This window comes from Macrobrachium rosenbergii, chromosome 16, assembly GCF_040412425.1.
Source record: "Macrobrachium rosenbergii isolate ZJJX-2024 chromosome 16, ASM4041242v1, whole genome shotgun sequence".
Taxonomy (NCBI): Eukaryota; Metazoa; Arthropoda; class Malacostraca; order Decapoda; family Palaemonidae; genus Macrobrachium; species Macrobrachium rosenbergii.
This window is the reverse complement of record NC_089756.1, coordinates 18,328,726-18,337,556: the sequence shown is the minus strand read 5'-3', so window position 1 is coordinate 18,337,556 and position 8,831 is coordinate 18,328,726.

The window sequence follows — 8,831 nt, the reverse complement described above, 5'->3', positions numbered from 1 at the left end:
GGCGTATTGTCAAAAAATACCTCACTTATGAAGAGAATTGAACAGGAACACCTGTTATGAGGCATACTGACCGAAAATTGCCTTAGGTTTAAGGTGTATTGTCAGAAAACACTTCATTTGGAAGATCAATTCTACGAACATCCCTCTGGAGGAATATTGCATGGAGATACCTCAGTTAGGAGTAAAACTGTATGAAAATATCTTAGGAAAAGTTAAGTACATCTTAGTTTTACCAGACCACTGAGCTGATTAACAGCTCTCCTAGGGCTGGCCCGAAGGATCAGACTTATTTTACGTGGCTAAGAACCAGTTGGTTACTTGGCAACGGGACCTACAGCTTATTGTGGAATCCGAACCACATTATAGCGAGAAATGAATTTCTATCACCAGAAACAAATTCCTCTAATTCTTCATTAGCCGGCCGGAGACTCGAGCTCGGGCCTAGCAAGTGCTAGCCCACAACTCTACCGACTCTCCCAAGGAAGAACTTAAATATCTTAGGAGAAATACTGTATGAAAAAAAATACCTCAGTTGGCAGGAATATTGTATGGGAATACCTCTACTGGCGTGCCTCTGGTAAGAGAATTCTTCAGCTATGAGGCTTCTTGCTCAGTTTAAATAAAAGAAATGCTGGTGTTTGGAGATGCAGAAATATTTATTCATGCTCAAAGCGTAAAGGTTGAAAGGCAATCGAGTTTTTTACTTGTTCATCTAAGGTTCTTTCACTTTCCAAATCCTATGATCTTTGAAATCTACCCTTCTCGGATTCATTCGTAACGTTCTTTTCGTCTATACCTTACTGGATAATAATAATAATAATAATAATAATAATAATAATAATAATAATAATAATAATAAAGAAGAAGAAGAAGAAGTAGAGCGAGGAGGAGGAGGAGGAGGAGGAGGAGGAGGAACGGGACAAGAAAACTGCGTTCCTCCTCGTACGGCAGCGAGCGAAAGGCAGAACTGCAGCGCCAAGAATTATTATACGATCACGTATTCCCCGAGGAAGGCCAGTTATAACTCTAACTAGGGGGATGGTTATCACTCGAGACAAATCGTCTACGACTCCCTTTCTGCCGATCTTCGAGTTGTAGGGTGGTTGACCTTATCTAATCGGCGAGCATGATTGGAGTCGAGGGGAAAAGGCTCCAAAAACTTATGGAGATTCTACGGTTTACGAGACTCTTAATACTTATGGAGCTTCAAGGGGTCTCTGTCTGTCTGTCTGTCTGTCTGTCTGTCTGTCTGTCTGTCTGTCTGTCTGTCTGTCTGTCTGTCTGTCTGTCTGTCTGTCTGTCTGTCTGTCTGTCTGTCTGTCTGTCTGTCTGTATATATACAGTATATATATATATATATATGTATATATAATTATTATTTATAAATGTGTGTGCTCGTGTGGTGTGCATACACACAGACACAAAATGCATATATATATATATATATATATATATATATATATATATATATATATATATATATATATACATATATATATATATATATATATATATATATATATATATATTTATATATATATATGTAATATATACATATGTATATATATATATATATATATATATATATATATATATATATATATATATATATATATATGAGAGAGAGAGAGAGAGAGAGAGAGAGAGATTTAATACATAAATATCACAACTGTCTTTGTTTTATATTAGATATCCATTTCAAGAGACAACATCTATAAACAACAATCGCGTACTTGTTTATCCAACACAGACTAACTGATTATCACGCACTAAAAGCAAAATAAAAAAGATACGGCGCTCTAAAGGTCAACTCTTCCTTTTCAAAATTAAACTCAAAAAATTTCTCATTAGACTGTTTTCAAAATTAAGTCGACAAATCCTTCAAAATCCTTGTTAAAAATTAAGAAAAAAATCTCACTTAAAATATGTCAAAATTCAATAAACAAAGATCCTTTCAAAATAATTCTAAAATATCTTTCACAAATCAGCGTACAAAGTTCATTTCAAACCCCATCTTATGAGTTAAAGGATAAAATTCCATTCAAAATTCATCTAGAAATTCCGTGGTTCATTTTCCTTTGAAAATCCAATCAGAATTCTTTGAAGAACTCTTTTGCAAAATGCGATAAAGACCCATTTCGAAATTCAGTTGACAACCTTTCTTCTAGTTTTATTCAGATTTTAATACAAACAACCCTCACAAAATAACTTCCAGAATTTAGCATTGTGATGCTTTTTGGAATTCACGAGGCAAAGTCACCTTTCACAATTCTTTTCAAAATTCAAAGGAAAAAGAATACCTGTTAAATATTCAAGTCTTTCTAAATTCAGGAGAAAGGTTAGCTTCCAAAACTCAAGGGGAAAGAACGCCTTTAAAAGTTCACAAGGCTAAATGCCTTTTCAAAACTCAAAAAACCAAATCCTTTTCCAAATTCACAAAACCCCTTTTAAAATCCCTTCCAACAGGACAGCATAATGAAACTGTAAACAAATCCTCTCAGTCTCGGATAAGAAAATCCTCGCAGGATTTCTGAGGATTCCTGCAGGACTCACGTCGTGCTACGGAAACCACGACATGGAGAGGAAATTGGCAAGTCAGGACTGGCAGTCTTTGCACAGCAGCTGTAATGAAAACATCCTGTGTCTCTGACGCGAAGACAGCGTGTGATCTGCCATCGTGACTTCTTGTACTTCCTCGATCTTCTTAAATATAAAACAAACACACAGACATATATATATATATATATATATATATATATATATATATATATATATATATATATATATATACATATACATATACACACACACAGTATATTACCACAACTAAAATCAACATTAACACAATGGGTTTTGCTAGAACTCACTTCATCATTTCGCCTTTTTCTTAAAGAATATTTATCAGGTGAATAAGTCACAGCTTAAGTCAACAGAAGCACAAACGGTTTTCACGGAAGGTTCCTGAATTGCTTCCGCCCACCCCGGGATCAAACTTGGGACTCATGAGTGCGAGGCGAGGTTTTTGCCAATTAACTACTATAATAATAATAATAATAATAATAATAATAATAATAATAATAATAATAATAATAATAATAATAATAATTAATATTATTATTATTATTATTATTATTATTATTATTATTATTATTATTATTATTATTATTATTATATAATAAGACCTGTTTAAAAGAGGGTCTACTCCCTTCATATACTTCCCTTCGGCTGCATGACCCCACCGCCCAGCGAGAACCAGGCACGAGAAGCTTCAGAAGGACTCTACTGCAGCGGCAGCTGTCGTCCAAAGAGAGAGAGAGAGGGCCACACTCGTCGAGGAGAAGAAAAACTTGTACTCCGAGTGGGCGGACTTCAGCCGACGCAGCAGCAACCCTGAAGCAGCCCCTTCGAGTGCCTCAGAAGAGGATGAAAGAGCAAACAACACCCTCCAAGGGCGAGGGCACTACAGTGACATCATCGAGTGCCTACGTCGCTTGGAAGAGAAAGATGCGGAGAAAAAGATGAGGACCATAAAAGACTTCCCATATTCCGCACACTATCCTTTTCCGACATGAATATCGGCCAGTTGCTGACTAACATCGCTGAGCCTCAAAAGCGAATCATAAGGAAGATAGAAAAGACACTATATAAGATAAATTCGCATAATACATCCATCCTTTTTAATAAGACCTGTTTAAAAGAGGGTCTACTCCCTTCATATTATTATTATTATTATTATTATTATTATTATTATTATTATTATTATTATTATTATTATTATTATTATTATTACTGAGAGCAAGTAACCCACTTTAGATATGTGTCAAATCTTGATATGTTGTTCGTATCATGCTTTATGATGATGATAATGATAGTTGTTATTACCATAAATGTGCCCAAAATCATAAATACAAAACGGTAATATGCTCGCTAAGCAAGCTTTCATGTGCCATAAGGGAAGAAAAAACGAATAAGGTGAATAGGAATACAATGAAAAAGGATAAACAAGCAAAGAAATCAATAATAAAACTGAACGCAAAGAACATGGTGCTTTCAAGAAACCTCAGCGCGCGCTATCGCAGACACAGGCTTTAAAGAATAATGATACATCAGTGAATAGTCCGCCACTATTACCTGGTAACGGCAAACCGACAGTAATAACAGCTACATCGTGGGTAAGAGTAATGATCAAAGGAAACCGCACAGCTGATGGCGTGTACCGAACAGTGAAGGAGCCAGTGCAATGCCTTGTGGTACGCCATAGTGACGTGACAACGAACACTGAAATGTCCCCGAGTATTTTGTTCCCAATTCAGATGCGAGGCGAGTTCAGCTAGATTTGGTGGAGGTTTTAGGGCTGGCTATTAATTATAATTATTATAATTATGATTATTAGATTTAGCTTTGTGATTTTGGTGGTCTGCTGATGTACTGATTTTCATGGCTTTCAAAGTTACCGAGATCTCTCAGCGAAGGTTAGTATTAAATTGCTAAGTTTTATATGTTTCCCCCCTCCCTCTCTCTCTCTCTCTCTCTTTCTCTCTCTATTTTTTTTCTGTGACTCGTAAAGCTAACATTAAACATGATTTTATAAACTTTGTACTCGAATGGGAATTTATTTATACAGTATATATATGTATGAATATACTGTATATACAATATATATATATATATATATATATATATATATATATACAGATATTTATATATATATATATATATATATATATATATATATATATATATTCATATATATGTATATATATATTTATATATATATATGTACATACCTATATATATATATACAGATATTTATATATATATATATATTTATATATATATATATATATATATATATATATATATTTATATATATGTATAATATATGTATAATATATATATATTTAAATATATATGTACATTATATATATATATATATATATATATATATATATATATATCTATCTATCTATCATATATATATATATATATATATATATATATATATATATATATATATATATATATATATATATATATATATATATATATATATCAAACAGGATGGCTGACAGGAATACTCTTGAATAGTCATCTGATTTCATGTTTATTCCCAACGTTTCATAATCCATGATTACATCATCAGGGGTTCTAGAATTAAAAAACAAAAAGATTGACAATAGAAATTACCGAGAAAATATACAAAGGCAAAGTCAGAACATAAAAAAACGACAATAGACCTAAAAGCGAAATTTTACACAAAGGACACAGAGGAATTAATTAAAACAAATAGAACATATGTCTGTATTCAGGCATTCCTGTCCCTTGCTCATTGGTCTACCTGTACATACATATATATATATAGAATGAGAGAGAGAGAGAGAGAGAGAGAGAGAGAGAGAGAGAGAGAGAGAGAGAGAGAGAGAGAGAGAGAGAGAGAAACCGTACTGTTGCTTTCATATGCAACCGTCATAACAACCTTGCAACTTCCAAAACCATAAAAAAAATAATAATTTCTCGAACCATCTACCTTGAGGTCACTTCAGTGTCTCCATTCTGCTAAGAGAGAGGTGGGGTGGGCACTGGAGATTAAGGGCAGGAGTTCGGGCGTGTGGGCAGAAGTCTGTACCCTAAAAAAGCAGGTCATTCTCGTTAAGCAATGTTTCACGTGGCGGGGGTGACTGGAGAGCGCCCTCAAGAATAAAGTGAGAATGGGCGGGGAATATGCAGATGAGATTCGGAGGGGGCTCTCCCTTGTGTTTATAGATCATTCGGAACAAGGGAAGGGGCGTACTTAACGATGGTATCCTTTTAAACGTCAGTAATGCGTGGGGCATTAGTAAGCTTCGTTGGCAGTGAATGCCATAGAGGTCTGGGCATACATTTTTGTGAGCCGATTTCTTATCACTGAACAACATGCAGATCGACTGATTCATTTCTGTTAGCTATTTTCTTATATATTACTGGCAAATACTCTCTTTTCTGATCATTTTTCAGTAAAAATGTCACATAATTAATTACTACTAGTTACTCTTTTCAGTTATCAACAAGAAGATCACATAATTCATTTCTCCTCAATTATCAGCATAAAAGTCAGATGATTAAGTTCTAGGATCATTTCATCATTAATTATCATCATAGAAATCAAGGGAATAATTTCTATCATTATTGTTTTTTTTGCTTCTTCCTTCACGTGACTTAACATCTGAGAGTTCGCGCATGCGTCATTGTGTTAAAGTTCACTTGTTTTGATATAGTCATCAACTTGACCTTTGAATCGTTTTTGTTTAATTGAGAATTCTTTACCTAATTTTATGTCCAATCTTGTTCTATCTTGGTTTGATTTTAATTTATTATAATTTTTTTCTTTGCATTCTAGTCCATTTTCGCCTGTTCTATATTTTTTTATATTACATCATGTTCATCTTCCTTAATTACAAAATTTACTTTGATGTTCTTATCCTTTCCTAATCACAATAACTGGCCTCTTATTATTATTATTATTATTATTATTATTATTATTATTATTATTATTATTATTATTATTATTATCTATGTGCGTCGTATGGGACTGACTTGGCCAGTTACATATAGCCAAAGATAATAACTAAATATCCTCTCTCTCTCTCTCTCTCTCTCTCTCTCTCTCTCTCTCTCTCTCTCTCTCTCTCTCCACTGCCTATAAATTACTCCCCTTACTCTAATTACAGACAGGTGAACAATCATAGGTGAAAGTACATAAAAAATCAATTCACCTTTCACAATGTCACCTGCCTGCCTATTAAGTAAGAAGAAATAAATCATGTTAAGTGTCAATTTGGCCTAACACTAACTCTTGTCATGCTTCTGTCTGTCGAATGGTAGAAAATTGCACTTTTTTATTTTGGCAATGTTATTATACGTTTAATGGATCTTTTTTTTATTTGCTATATTTTGGTTTATAAACATAAGGGCAGTCTGTTCTGCAGATAATAATAATAATAATAATAATAATAATAATAATAATAATAATAATAATAATAATAATAGTAACATACATATATATATATATATATATATATATATATATATATATATATTCCCACTCAGATGGGATTGCGCCAGGGGGTGTCAGCCCCCGGGATGAGGTTGCTAGCCTAGCCCTAAGGTCTTTATAACCTTATTTGTGGCAACGACAGTCGTCTAACTACAAAATACTGTACATAACTGACTGCTGAGGACTCTAAACTATAGTTTGTCTATAAAAATAACGATATATAAACAAAAATATATAATCTAGGTCATGCGAGCACCTTGCTCTGCAGTTTAGTTTTAAATCTGTGAATGGTTACGTGACTTCTGAACGGAAAATTCATGTTTAAGCTCTTCCGTTTACTACCAACGGTAATTACACTCGCGTAATCACTAAATACTAATGACAGCATGTCATGATCGCTCATGGCTGTATTGCTATTCACAAATGCATCACGTCATGTCAAGAGCACGGACTTGATTGGTTGCATGAGGAGACCCAATAATAGCGGAGGGTTAAATAGCTTCTCTCTCTCTCTCTCTCTCTCTCTCTCTCTCTCTCTCTCTCTCTCTCTCTCTCTCTCTCTCTCTCTCTCTCTCTCCTCTGTTTACAAAAAATTCCAATATACCCAATAAGAGTGGAGGGTTGAATACCTTCTCTCTCTCTCTCTCTCTCTCTCTCTCTCTCTCTCTCTCTCTCTCTCTCTCTCTCTCTCTCTCTTTCTCTTTCTCTCTCTATTTTCTGTTTACAAAAGATCTTAGTATATATGTTACAGTCAAACTGTGAAATCAGTCATTTCGTGAAATGACTGAAATTTCAGGCAGATAGCGAAATGCACTTAGGGACATTTGATCCCCCCAGGAGCTAGTACTAAACACGGCGAAATACATTTGACCCCCCAGGGACTAGTACTAAATCCGGCGAAACTGTGTAGGTGACTCACTGTTTCGCCGTGTTTAGTACTAGCTCCTGGGGCGATCAAATGTCCCCTAAGTGCATTTCGCTATCTGCCTGAAATTTCAGTCATTTCACGAAATGACTGATTTCACAGTTTGATTGTAACATATATATATATATATATATATATATATATATATATATATATATATATATATATATATATATATATATACAATATAAATACACATACATATAAATGCATACATAGGTATATATTTATTTGTATATATACCCATATGTAAATAAGTCAATAAATAGAGAATAAATAAATATAGAAAACTATTTTACCCACAGTTCATGCATCAGACATATTTCAAGACCATTTGCCAGTTTGTACCCAAACGTTTAGCCACGAGTTAAAGACTCCAGACACGACCGAGGCCACAACGTCAGCTGAGACAAAAGTATAACTTACTGATGAGGCGTCTGGAGCTTTCAGGTGTTCTTGGGCCATGTAGTACTCTAACGTAACAGTTAGATTCATTTTAACATTAAGCGAGCAAAAAAATGCGCCGTAGTTCCTTCGGTGCAATCGAGTTTTCTGTACAGCATACAATGCTGCACGAAACTCTTAGCCACGGCCCATGAAACTCTCAGCTGCGGCCCATGAAATTTCGGCCACGGCCAGGTGGTGGCCTGTGCTGTTGGCACCTATAGCGGTGCCAGATGCACATTCATGGCTAACTTTAAGCTTAAATAAAATCAGAACTACCGAGGCTAGAAGGCTGCAATTAGGTGTGTTTGGTGATTGGAGGGTGGATGATCAACATTCCAATTTGCCGCCCTCTAGGTTCTGTAGTTTTTAAGATCTGAGGGCGGACAGAAAAAGTGCGGACGGACAGACAGATAGACATCTCCATAG